The 14,765-nt window shown below is 29.4% G+C and overlaps 1 protein-coding gene across 1 annotated transcript in view; it reads left to right on the forward strand.

Moving 5' to 3' along the window:
* Nucleotides 1–4,773: 4,773 nt before the first annotated feature.
* Nucleotides 4,774–14,765, forward strand: part of LOC126834218 (uncharacterized) — a 46,672-nt gene continuing 36,680 nt past the window's right edge. The window contains exon 1 of the mRNA XM_050565990.1: nt 4,774–4,981. The gene's annotated coding sequence lies outside the window, so the exon portion shown is untranslated. The remainder of the gene's footprint in view (nt 4,982–14,765) is intronic.

Below are 14,765 nucleotides of genomic sequence, written 5' to 3' on the forward strand. Positions count from 1 at the left end.
ACACAAAATAAACAAAACCCTTAAATTTTTTAAAGCTCTGCGACATGTATAATTTATTTGAGATTGATTAGAAAAGTCCCAGTATTTCGTGAAAAAAAAAACAAAAAATTCAATAATTTATTATTTAGAAGAGAATACAAACGTCATGAAGATGGGCTTCAATAGAATCCAAAGGGGAATGAAGTTTAATCAACCCGGTATAGTTAATTTTTTATCATTTCTGGGTAGGGCCGTGCCAATTAACTGGCGGAAAGCAATAGCACAGGCGGGTCTAAAAAAAAAAATAATAACATTATTTCAACAAATCCCTTTAGTCAACGATGATTTATATTTAAAAATTGAAAGAATTCCGACAAAAACAGCGTTATATTCGTTCTGTTTTCTTTCGCTTTGTGTACTTACAACCTACCGATAAACGCCGTTCTGCCAGTCGCCACCCACTTTCTTTAGCTCCATTGCAGTTTCCCCGTCCTCATCGACCTGAGTCTGATACGACCGACCGCAATAATTTACATCACCCATGGGCCGAGGGGGCCTAAGTAAGGATGCAAACACTTAAGTGACTGCAATTGTACCGACGGCTGTGGCAACAATAGTAAGATTAGTTTTTTGTCCAACAGGGAGAAGACGGAGAAAAGAGAGAGGAAGTTTTCTTATTCGGTGTTCTGGAGACACTCTATTTTATCATAGCCTCACCTCCGACCAAAACCAATTTGGATGCAAATAATAATGGGTTCGTGCCAAACTGAAATTTGCCATGTGAAATTACAATATTTATTTCTATTAGATATTCGATTCAGCAGAAGAAAAATAAAGTTATACCAAATAAAATAATATTGATCAAAATGGTCAAAAATTTCACTTGCATTATTCGAGTTAAAAAGTATTATTTAAAACGTTAGTTTTAAAAGGTTACATTCAAAATTATTTGCAACCTAAAAATTATTTATACGTATAAAACGTAACCGATATAGAATACACATAATGACCTATTTAATTTATATGTACCTACTGTTTTTTTTAGTGTAAATACTTACTACACATAAAGTGTTTTATGCCAGTACAATGGAAATCGGTTATAATAAAATTGACAGAGAAAAAAAATATGTTTATTATTATTGATATTTTATGATAACTGCATTTGTATAAGTGACTTCCACTGTGTTGTCTCTTGTCGTATTCTGCAACGGTCTATCGGTGTGGTTAAATAAAATAAACATAACTTTATACTGAACCGATTTCTCATTTATAATTTTGCTTTATGCTATGCGTTTGATCGAGATAATATTATAAAATAGAGTTGTGTTGTGGAATAATAAACCAAAAGGTTATACATTTGGGGTCTCTATTTTTAAAGTCGCCTTAGGCCGGATCGTAAGACGATCGTTGTTTATTAAAAGGACTTAGGTATACAGGTAAATAATTTTAAACTGAATGCCGTACCGTTAAGCCCGTTTCAAAACAATATTTCATAAATAATGTATTTAGGTAAAACGTTATTTGCATACGATATATCAAATTTAGTTGGTTGATAATTGAAGAAAATCCCACAAACTTTATTAACCGCCTATTGTAAATCCAAAATTTTGACTATACATATAAACACTATATGTAGATGTGAAAATTATATTTTCCTCTCGCCTCGGGTATAGCTCGGGTAGCTGTCTATTTTGCACACAGTAATTTATTACCAATATAATAATATAACAACAGTTATATCACAGATCGACGTTTATGCATAATAATCACATTTTATTTTACTTTCAACCATAGGACAACATCCCGTCGATAAATGTAAACATATCCCTAAAATATTGTTGTGTAATAATAATTAAGATCATTATTGAAAAGACATGAGCTTGTTTGAATAGTAGTAATTGTTATAGCTATTACTAAAATAAATTAATTTAGTCTTGTTTTTTCAGATTTTGCGGCAGCCTTTATTTCAAAAATGCAAAACATAATATGTTCTAAAATTGCATATAGATACGTTTAGAACTAACATTTTCTTTTTTGTTATTAACAAAATATATCCAATAAAAGTATTTTCAAACTACTAAATTATAATTGTTGTTATTAAAATGTAAACGATACGCTTCACCATAATATTTTGCCATCTGTTTGTATCTTACATAAATTACAGACTACAAATAAAAATTAAAATGGCACTGTGTACAAAATACTGTGTACCTTTTTAATATGTAATGCTCTTTATAAGTATGTAAGTGATCCCATCATAATTATAATTATATATCAGACACCGTAATACGTATGCACTATATTATTTTCTATTGGTATAACTGGAGGGCAAGACAAATGCTCATTGTTTCCCTTGGTTTCGCAGTGCAATAAAGGTTAGGTATATGATAATAATAATATGCGAACGGCGGACCTATTGTTTTTCAGTAGTAAATTCAGGCGCTTGTACACAGCTTCAAACACACCCTTGCTGTACACACCACGGGCGCACATTGACAATAGGGAAACGTTTGTGTATACTATACAGCGCTAATTAACTTTCTTGGCTACCGTCCAATATAAACGCGAGCATTACCTCCTCAGCGATACCTGTTGTCACCGCAGGGTAGAACTATACCTATCCGTTGTATTACATGGTCTAGTTTGTAAGCATGGCACATATAACAATGGGCCACCCTCGCCAACACAATCAAGCCGTCAGCAATATAATATTGCATTTTTTAATGTAGGTACTTAAATAAATTATTATTTAGTGCATGTGCGGTGTCATTTTGTACGCTCAATCATGATTTAAAACGTACATAATATAATATTACTTAGTTAATGTTGTATGAAAAGAAAAAAACACAATTTTATGGATTATTCCAAGTATAGAAATTTACTGATGGTGTTAACCAATACCTACCGAGAAAAGTTATTTTAAATCATTTATAATCTAGCCAAGAACTTTGGCAGCTGGCTATGTTTACTATAAAATTGAGTGTAGGTACCACCCTCGACAAACGGTATTTACTAGATGAAAAACTTCAGGACCAAATAATATTGTTTTATCGTCACATGAATAATAATCCTATACAGTGCCTAAATAGTCTAAATCTTTCTCCTTTTGATTACAAAAATTTGCATGCATATGTACATTTATATACATGTACGCACATATATATATAATGCACAATCGAATTATTATTATCTCTGTGTATAAATTACAAAAATTAGACAACCTTGCAGATGGTAATATCCATTTCGTTTTTCAAATTAAAAAAAAAAAACAATAAAAGTTTTATGATTTATGATAATTTGATTAATACCAAATATTTATATGATCTATTGGAAAATGACAGTATGAACAATACTCAACTTACGAGCATTTCCAAAAGAGTGATTTTATCGTTTACTATTAGTTTGAGAGATGCATTTTTCTGAGAATTTGAAAGAACTAAAGATCCTGACTTTAGGATCTAAGTTCCATCACAAGTATTTATCCCCAAGTTATAATACCTATTTTATAGAGAAAAACCTTTAAAATATTTAAATATTCCTAAATTGCTTATTTAAAAAAAAATATATTTTTTTTTTTCCAGAAAATGTTTTGCGTTTTAGAGAAAACGACTTAAACATTCTATTTTAAATATTACTTAAAACCGTTTTTGATTTTCAAATGGGCTGGTTTATAAATTTAATAAGTTCATATGTATAAAATTTTGTTCATAATTTTTTGTTTTCTTTTATAAAAAATTTGTGTATTTGTTACTTTTAGTGTTTGCAAGGCAAACGTTTAAAGCGTTGAAAATACCTTACGTAGGTGGTTTGTCAATAATAATATTGCCAACAGCACATTCAGCCTGTATTATAATTCTGTTTAACGTTTGTGATTTATACACTTAGTCACATTTTTTAAATATTTTGTAAGTTCATTTATAATGAATGTTAAACTTCTTTTTACAGCATACTGAAGGACTTTATTTCACAAAGCGCAATATTATGTTAAATACATTTTTTTTTTATTAAATTATATAAATATACAGATGTCTAAATAAGTCTCTCGAACAAAATATTTTTTCGGAGTTTTATTTTTTTATAAAAATTAATAATTCTTGAAAATATAACTACATTTTTTTATATCAATGAACAGTAACTTATTATCCTCCGATTCGTATCGAAGCGTTTATTTAAAAGTGATTTTATCACTTTCAGTTGTAATAATTCCTATAGACCTGTGTCCTCCACATCCCACTACGCCTGAACCCCAATGCCCTGGCTTTTTTAAACTGCAAATACCTTGTATTTTAGTTTTTTTTTGGTAATACAATATTAAAATGGCACTTTATTTAGTTATAATAGAAAACTATAAATAATAATTATGAAAATATTTCCTATTAAATAAAAATCCCTTTATTATATTTGAACTCATCGCGAGTTAAACTGATTATTTACTACGACAACTCTTGAACCGACTAAATGAACTAATTATTTTATAAACCATAAACTTTTAACTCGCTTAACAATAGTTTTGATTCGAGTAAAGTCAATTATACTTGAGTTATTATTAACTCACCCCGGCCCGTACCGTTTATAAAACGATTTCTATACTACCGTTTCCGGGCAAACTTTTTTTGATACAATTAAGCGATATCATGGTGATATTTTTTTTTTCTGATACTTGGCCGACAGCACAATAAAAAACAATACAGCCCCTAACGGCGAGCACGGCTACTACCCGCCGGCATGCGCGGACCCGGCAACGCTTAAACGGCCACAAAATCCCCGTCTCGGTGTCGACAGTCACGTGCTAAACGTTCGGGAACTTAACTCGGCGGTCGTTGGAGTGGCGTTTGCCAAAAGGAACGGTCGCGATATTAAGTCTTGAGTTCGAATAACATTAATAATAATAATAAATCCTCGTAAAAAAAAAAAAAACCTGTCAAGTCAATGTGCCGGTAGGAAAAAATAACAGTGTCAGTAATTTACACTGGACACAAAATAAGACGTCCATCGTCGGCACGTAAGTTTTTTTACTATAATATTTGCTATTAGACACAAAAAAAAAACGATAACGAATTGGTTTTTTACGCTTTGCTATTGATCATTTTGGTATTTATTATTTAACAGGGCCTCTGCATCTGCATCATATGAGAAAGTGTATTTAAATATTTTTCTTAAATCAAAACCATGTAAATATTAGAAAAAATCCAAATATTTTTTTAAACTTAAATCAGAGTATGACAGCTTTCTGTTTGAAGTAGAAACACAATGTTATTGGACCAAAAATATTGCCTGTATTTGTTATAAGAGTTGGAAAAAAAAATTTAATTTAAAAAAATAGATACCACTTTGCTGTGTTAATAATATAAAAGTTCACGAATTTTGACATAATATTAAGTTTATATGAAGAATTGCACCTTAATAAATGCTAGCTTAAGGGCTCCTTAAAAAAAAAGACTTCTTACTTCTCGCGCAGATATCAGATTTCCAAAAATGTAATTTACCGTGCGACGTAATATGAGTTTGAAACTCGAATACTACGAATAGTTTTTTTTTTAATAAAAACGTTTTGCCATTTTTAGTAATCAAATAATACATACTAAATCGAACAATTTATCTCTTAAATAAGTAATTCAAAATTAGATCATTCAACGGCCTACTTAATCTTTTGTACGCAACAAATTATATTTCATTAAATTAATTAATCTAATCGAGTTGTCGTGTGTTAAAATGTATTAATAATTATTTGTTGACAAATCGCAGTAGTTACAAAAAATTTACGTTATATTATAAAAATACTTTCTAATATTACATTATTTTTGTAGTCATTCTTTTGTCTAGAAATTTAGTGTTCCATACAATATACCTACATACTAGCAATTTATTTTTAATAATATTTAAAAAATGTTTCGCTTATAACATATTTGTATAACACTAAATTTTCGATTAAAAAATTGTTATAAAACACTTAGAAAGACTTTGAAATATTTGTGCTACTTGAGATTTGACATAAAATAGATATTGATAAATTAACTATTATTTTTATTATATTTTTTTAAGAGGTTTAAAATGGGGAAAGATTTAGCCTCTCTAAACTACTCTCTAGTCTTTTTTTCCTTGATTTCTACTTACGATGCGGCGTTAGGCATCACGCAAACTTATTTTTGTATGGTATTTTACAATTTGTACATTATTAATCGTCATTTATGTAAAAAATTTGAAATATTAAACTTGAGTAATTTTTTTATAATAATTAATAACTGTAAATACATAGTCTATTCTCGAGGTAAAAATCTTACAACAAATTAACTGTTGTTAAAAGCTGAAGCTTAATATGTTAATTGGTGTTGAGTTTTCAAATAAATTATCATGACAGCATGCGATAAAAGTTAAGTTAGATACATACAGGTTAGGATTTCCCGATTTAATTATTGTAAAAAAGGCAAAGTAACAGTAATTAAGAATTTTCAAACATGTGACTGGATAAGATTTAGAAAATATAGTTACAGATTTCCATAAATTAAAAGGGATCTTAATAAGTCTTATTCACTGCATAAGGACTCTTTCCCATAAAATCCTTCCACGCCTATAACAAGATTATAGGACACATAGCTCTCAGAGTTAGAAGAAAAACGAGAAACAGGGAAAGCACTCCAAAAGGTGACAAGTTTGTACGGAAAGAGTTTTTCAAAGTTTTTGGAAGTCTGGTGCTCTACTCTATAAGTCTGTCTATCCGACCCGACCAAATACAAATTAATAGCGTCTTATTTTCGGCATCTTGAGAGGACAAATAGTGTGTCTCTAGTCCGACTTGTGTGTAACCAACGTTCAGTATACGGTCACAAAGCAGTCGGCAAACTTTGCGCGTTCCTTTTATGCGAACCGGAACAATATAATAATTTTCTCTGTGTGATATCAAATAGAAAACGATCATTTGATATACATAGTGCACATTGTTCGGTTTTAATAGCTTTTAAAACACAATTATTCGACCGAACTTAGCCAAAGAGCTACAACAAGAGAAAGAGAACAAAGCGACACAACTTTCGGTCGGAACTCATCATTCGCCATTCTACTATAAAATATATCGAATCAATGTGTAATAAGTTAGTTTCATTAAAGTAACTTAAAGCTTCAATTTGCTTTAGCTAGTTAAAAAGGATTTATAGAGTATATAAATAAAAAAAGGTTAACCGTCAACAAAGTCAAATAACTTTCGCTCTTGGAACTAGTTTTGTTTTAGGTTAAGATTATCAAATCATTCTTATTCATATTATTTAATTACTAGGGTTTTGATCCACAGATTTCGGAGTATTGTATCTGGCTAGGTTCCCATGTATTGATATCATTTTTAAGTAGGTATCTACTTTATTTATGTCTATTTATGCTACTAAGAATAATTGAAAAAAAACTTGTTCAGATACAAATGTTTATAATAATTACTTAAGTAAAAAAAAATTTCATAAAAAAATACCCTGGCCTTAATTCAAATACAGCAACATTGATTACATTTGAATACCATTTGTTTAGTATTGTTAAACTTCAACAAAACAAACTCGTCTCGAAATAACAACGTTGCTAATGATAAACATTTCTTCATTTAGTCATACTCATTATCATCACTTTAATCGAAAAGGATTTAAGGTTACCGGTTATAATTTTTATAGTACTGATTTTTCTTGTATAACACGCATACCGTTTTTTTAGCTCCTATTGGTAAAACAAGATATTTAAAAAAAAAAAGTAGGTTCTTCTTCTTTATTTTCGCCTTACACTCCGAACTACATGAGGTCGGCCATCCTAGTCCTACACCACCATAGAGCTCAGTCTTCTACATCTCGTTCAATCACCCCAGCTATCCTCATATCGCTTTCTATTCCGTCCATCATCTTTTCTTCGGTCTTCCTCTTCCTCTTTTTCCCTCTACATTCATCTTCATACCACCTCTCACTACCTCTGCCTCATCTCTTCTCATAACATGACTGAACCATTTCTATACCTATCTCTCTCATTTTTTCCACAATTGATGCAACTCCTAGACTCCCCCTTATATATTCATTTCTTATTCTATCCTTAGTCACTCCACTCATTCATCTTAACATTCTCATATCTGCTACTCTCATTCTCTGTTCAGTTTTCTTATCTACTGTCCAACATTCCGGCCCATATACAGTGGCGTCATTTGGAGGGGGGGGGCATTTGCCCCACCCTTGATTTTTATGGGCTGGTCAAATTTTCGGAAAGTATAGCCGTAAATTATCTGTTTTTTGTGCAACTACCTTTACTAATAATGAACCGTCAGAACTGACTACCGAGTATAATAAGTATGAAGCTTTATAATATTTGTGTTATTACTGTTTTGTATCTAAGTGTTTTGGAAAAAATATTTATATTTGTAAATGAAAATAGGGCCGATACAAATTTTGCCCCACCCTAAGAAAAACTGAAATGTTGCCCCTGCCCATATAACATTTTTGGCCTCACTACCGACCTATAAAATTACAATTTACCTTTCAAAAAAAAAAAATAAGTAGGAACATTTGATGAAAGTGGGTAATTAATCATTTTATTGGTTATGTACTTAAAAAAAACGGTTTGGTTTTAAATGTTTGTCGTCATTCACTACACTTGACAGCGTGACCCGGATATAGTTCACAGAAATTAATTTATGCACCCTAAAAAACGATTCTGAAAAAAGCTCTATAAAAGATAAATTAAAGGTGGTGGAACTTTTGGTTGTTGTTTTTTTATACTGTTTAATATCATTAAAACAATGTTTTTCAATCAATCGCGACTGTCGCTTATTTTCTGAAGGGTGACAAACGTCGAGATTCATTTCATCCATTTTTTTATTTCATATGTATATATATATTTATGTATAATATGTACATTGTACATATATTGAAAGTTATAAACGCTTTGGGTAAACACTGTTTTAGTTTAACTTAAATACGTTTCCTTCACCGGATAAGACTGTTTGCTTACAGGCCAATTCGGTAAACTTCTGATCACAACTTTTAGACAGTTTACACATACAACAACCATTATTAAATAAACAAACCAGTGCTAAGTAAATTATTTCTATAGTATTATCTCTCTAGCGTTCATTACCTAAGTAATTACAAGGACTTAAGACATCATAATACTATAATAGTATAGTAAAAATAATCATCCGATATAGGTCAGAGGTATAAGTCCGAGATAGCGAAAAATACATACGAATGTTGAAAACAAATTTAACTTAAAAACTTGCGGATTTTTCTTACAAAAAGGTGATCAGTTCGATTCCCAGGTGGGACCACTGATTTTATTGTAGAGTATATACAACTGCAATAAGTTTGGATATTGTTCTTAAGGTAAAAAAAATCTTATATATATGTATAGAATAAGTTGATAGCCAAAGTTTCGGCAATACTTAGTTTTCCAAGTTTCTACACGTCATCGTCAAATCTTTGAAAATATTTGAAGAAAACGTCTTAACCTGGGAGAAAATAACAACAACGTGGTTTATGACTCTAAACAAATATGTTTCAAGTCAATTAAAACGGGGCACATTTTTATTTTTTAAATGAACATTTTTCATTGTAAGATGTTACAACACATTTAACCACACTATTGTTTTTTTTCTGTAAACAAATATTGCACGTTTACATAAGCCTCGTTCGATTCAAATTAACATAAATAAAATAAAAAGAAATGAAACATTTATTTTTTAAATGGCAATTATTATTATTATTATAGCAATTCAAAACTTTTAAGGTACCTACTCGCGTGAGCATTATTACTGGTTTTGAGTGTATAAAGTTATGACAGTTGTAATTTACTGAATTAACCTATTAAACCGATGCAAGTACTGGGGAGTCACTAGTCAGATTAATTTCGAATAGAGGGCGAATGCCAGTGTGACGTCAAAACCATGCCAAAGACTTTGAGTTATTAATCATTGGCCAGCGGCAACGATGATGGAAACAACATTCTACAATTACTGTAGTGCTTATGTGTTTACCACCAGGTTGTCGTTTATCATTGTGAAATAACGTACCGTTGCTGTTCCATAAGATAATCGACAGCAATGGCATCGTATCCTAATGCCATAGCCTTGTGTCTATTGCTCATAATATATGAGGGATTTTTTTTTTTTTTTTTACAATTTACTCGAAGAAATCAATTATCATATCTCCAAGAAGCATGATCAAAAGATATTATATTACGATAAAAATGTTAGGTAAGTTTAATGTTAAGAATATTGATTACCAACACCTATCATCAATTTAATTTAGTACGGAAAAAGCTAATTTTCTTTCAAAGTTGATAACACTTAAAAAAAAAGATAAATCGGTAACTAAAACACATAATATAGGTTTAATTATAGGAAAATTTAGTCGTATAAGATATAAACCAACATTTGTAATCAATAAAAATAAGCAATTATAAATTAAACTAGAATTGAGCGGACTTTGTTAGGTATTTTTGAATTCACCTTATATACATATATATATATATATATATATTAAGATCTACAAATTCGATTCAAAATGAATGCATAAAAATACAAAGTACAGTAGCAAGAAATATTAAAGAGAACAACTATCATTAACATTAACAAATGTACGTTAACGCGGCACTCTGGTTATGCAATAATGATACACTCGTGATGGTAATTATCGTGATACGGTATAATTATTTACTTTTTTTTTTATAAAAAAAAAATAATGCATTTGAGAATTATATATTATATTGTAATTTATAAACAAGCTGGTCGATGGTAAAATAGTTGTTTTAACATTACCTGGTGAATATAATAAATACTCAACTCGTCCTTTGTACCGTCCGCCCCCCCCCTCCAAACCCACCAACTGTTGTCGCTAAAAGAAATAAGAAAGAAATAGGACACATTGTTATAATGTAACTAGAATCCGCTTTCTATGTCTTAAAGTTATAATTTATTTTGCAGCACAGCTAACAGCACACTAATGGAATAAACTAAATTTAGATACCACATTTTGTAATTAAGTATCAACTGGAATAACTGTAAACTTGGTTATAATACAAATAAATAACAAACCGCGAGTTTTACTATCACGATTCACACAACCGAGTTAATATTAAATGTATTGATGTAGGTTTGCTTTGGACGTTTGGTATTTTAGGCCTCGAGTATTTCCCCTGCTTAAATAATAATCTATAATAGTTACGTGCCTATGGTTAAATACTATGGGAACATTAAAAAGGGTTTTTATGAATATTTAATATTCTCGTAAAAGCCAAGACCAGCTACTTTGCTTTTAATCGATACAATATTGCACAATCAATCATGAATAAAAAATACTGGCAACGATAAGTAGATAAAAGATTCACCTTACCCACATATATAGCATTAACAATTGAATTGCCATTGTATTGCTGATATATTTATTGTTTTTAAGACCTAAAGTCAAAGAAGTGGACTTAATTATACATGGAAAACTCCTCCACCATTTGTTTAAGCTAAATTACTTAAATATTGTAAACAAAATGTAAGATGTATTTAACTTTTCAAACTAGAATTTTTTTTTTAAGTAAAAAGAATGATTCTCTTACTACCGTTTTCAACAGTTTGGTTAATTTTTTAAGTATAGTTTAGCATTGTTAAATTATACTTATTATTTAAGCAAAATGATTAAGACGACCATCAATAAATTATTTTTTACTACCAATCATACGCATAAACTTTATTACATCTATCGACTATTGTGTAAGTATTAAATTCCGGCATTGCCTCTTCACTTACTAATGTAAGTTTTTATTATAGTTTTTAAGATTTTTTTTTATAAATATTTAGTTGATAGAGCTTTAAAACGTTCGTATACATCTTATAAAAATATGAACTAATATGGATAACCGACAATCTTCTTATCATATATCAATATAATGCAATTAGGATTTGGATTTTTTATGTACTTATTGTCTTACATTATTCTGATTGATACTATTGGTATTATTTTATTAACCAAATATTATAACAATCTACTGTATATCTAGTGAAATTTACTAAACTGTAAAAAACAAGTTTTTTAATTATTCAAACGTAACAGGAACCCCTATTAAAAATATGATTGTATTATTTTTCAAATTAAAATATATCGACAAAATATGCTGTATAATGAGAAGTTCGTAATAATTAAAACCTCTACGGTACAAGGCCGTTATATATTTCAATTGAATTCACCAGGTTTTATAATTTTTTTTCAAATTTAACTTCAGTAGTACTTTATTTTATTTAAGTATAGTATTACACTAAAATGACCAGTAAACTGTAAAAACTAAACTGTTCAAGCAAAATAAGATTAAATTTAATGAAATAGTTATTAAGCAATTGTACGGTTATTATTGCATTCATTATAATATTATAATTAATTCATATATAATATATACATATATAAATATTTAACATATTTTATTATACCTATCTTATATCCTGTATTATATTATCTTACTTATATTTAACTATAAACAATAAACCTACACGCATGGGCGTCTATTATAATATTATTTTAATTCTTACAAAAGAATCATAAATAAATAATTTATTATGCAAAATTCGAAAGCCTATCTCATATGTAATATAATATATATATATATTATATATATATATATATATATAACCTTCCGTGAAAGAGAATAATAACTTTATAAGGAACGACAATTCAAAGAAAAAGTTAATAATAAGAAAACTTTTATATCCACTGTCCGTGGATGGTGCGAAAACTAAATTTGAAAGTACTTACCGAGTCTCTCGTTTATTGAATTAGTTCAGTCGGAACACTTAATGTATTTTCGAATATGTCGAACAATACGCGGCTTGTTGGTTGAGGTGAGATAAAAACTTGTTTCAAAAGTTTACACAATGTGTTTAAGGGCGACTTGGGAAACGTGTGAATAGTTAATATCCAATATTAGTTTTTCAACTTGCAAAACTTGATCTTGCTAAGACAACATCAGCCGTCAATAGAACAAAATCGACTCTTTGCGAACCTATATTATTAATAAATATTTAGTTGCATAGCTTATTAACGTGGAATGTCTTATGATCAAACGTACCTTATTATGCGTTACGAAAAATACAAAAAAAAAATATTAGCCGAGACTCTATTATATCCAAAAAAATATATGACACACCACCTTTAAAGTTTGCAAAAAATAAAGTGATACGGGTTATTGTAAACATTTTGATAATTTTGGAATCCCTACATTTTTTGTATAAAAAAGAACGTTAATAAAATTTTCATTTTTACATTTAATGCATGGTCTAAGTAACATATTAAGTGACGTACATTTAGGATACATCTATTATACTGAAAATATAGCCATAAGGCAATATGAAGATGTTGACTAGACCAAAGTAGTAAACAAAACAGTTAATATTTTAACAATACGGTATAAAAAAAAACTCATACTTTACTAACACATTATGAGCTAGTGGTTTCTTATACAATGTACACTATAACTACGTTAACGATGAGATATCGGTTACTAGTATCATAAGATAATTTTTTTTTCTGCTGTATTTCAATTGGTTTAACGAGGAGAATTTACTTCACAAAAGCTTTAAATTTTCATTTTTTTTTTTTTTGTTTTACTATATTATTTGTTCGTGTCTTACCTTATTTGTTTAGCCGATCTTCAATAGGGGTATACCATCTAAATCAGCTGTATATCACTCTCCGTCTCTTTTTCAGCTCTAGTATTTACTTTTTCAACTGTCTATCGTGTTGTTCGTCGCCATATCCTAAGGGCTGTCACCAAGAAGCAAACAATTATTATTGTGTTTACTATAAAACCTAATAAAGAAGGACTACACAAAAGTATACGAAAATAACATACCACTCTCTTTTTATTTTATAAAAATGTACAACAATTTTTATATCTGTTATTTGTGTAGTTTTTAAAATAACATGAATAATTATAATACAATCCAAAAATCATAATTCTCAATCGGTTATTCATTCAGCACAAAAATATAATTTAAAAAAATATTAACGGTTTATGGCTACAAACGTACTTTTAAAACATTTCTAGGACTTTTTTTAAAGAAATTATCACATTACTTTTCTACATTGCTGTACGGGTAGGTAATTTTCTGTGCCCCCGTTTATATATATTTTATAGAAGACACGAACAAAATTACAATCTAATGACTAGTGTAAGTGTATAGACAATAAACTATTCCAATGTGTTGTACAGGGCAGCAAATAATAAAATATTTGAATGTAATTATAAAGGAACTCGACAGACGACGATAAACATAAATATAAAAAACAATTTCAACCACATTTTATGCTGATAATGGATACATGTACAACGTCGATGGTATAAATTGAAAAAAACCCACGGAAAACAATAGTTATCTTCAACTAATCATTTTGTCAGCGACATTTTTTTTAATTTATATTTTCTTTTTTTTCTGTCGCATTTATTATATTTTCCTCCTTGCTTACGTACCGTCTTTAAGGTTTGTAAAACAATTTATGGGTTCACATTTAAAGTAGGTGGGCTAAAACGCAATAATAAGAATAATAATGGAAAATCTGAGAACGTAGCACTGACAAAGAACCCCACATATATTTATAAATAATATCTGGTTGTAACTCCTTCAGAAAACTTTGGAAAACACAAATAAGTCCGCGACTCTCTTTCTCACTCTTAACATTCTTGTAATTAATTGCACAGAATTTAATATTTCCAGATATTAATTAAAACCATATCAAGGACCTTTCGTCGGCTATAAAACCCTTAAAGCCAAATTATTATTTTTTGCAAAAAAA

The sequence above is a fragment of the Adelges cooleyi genome, unplaced genomic scaffold (assembly GCF_023614345.1).
Source record: "Adelges cooleyi isolate 19-005CV unplaced genomic scaffold, UGA_ACOO_1.1 ACOO_flye_CR_arks_rails_tigmint_CR_PRNA_21, whole genome shotgun sequence".
Taxonomy (NCBI): domain Eukaryota; kingdom Metazoa; phylum Arthropoda; class Insecta; order Hemiptera; family Adelgidae; genus Adelges; species Adelges cooleyi.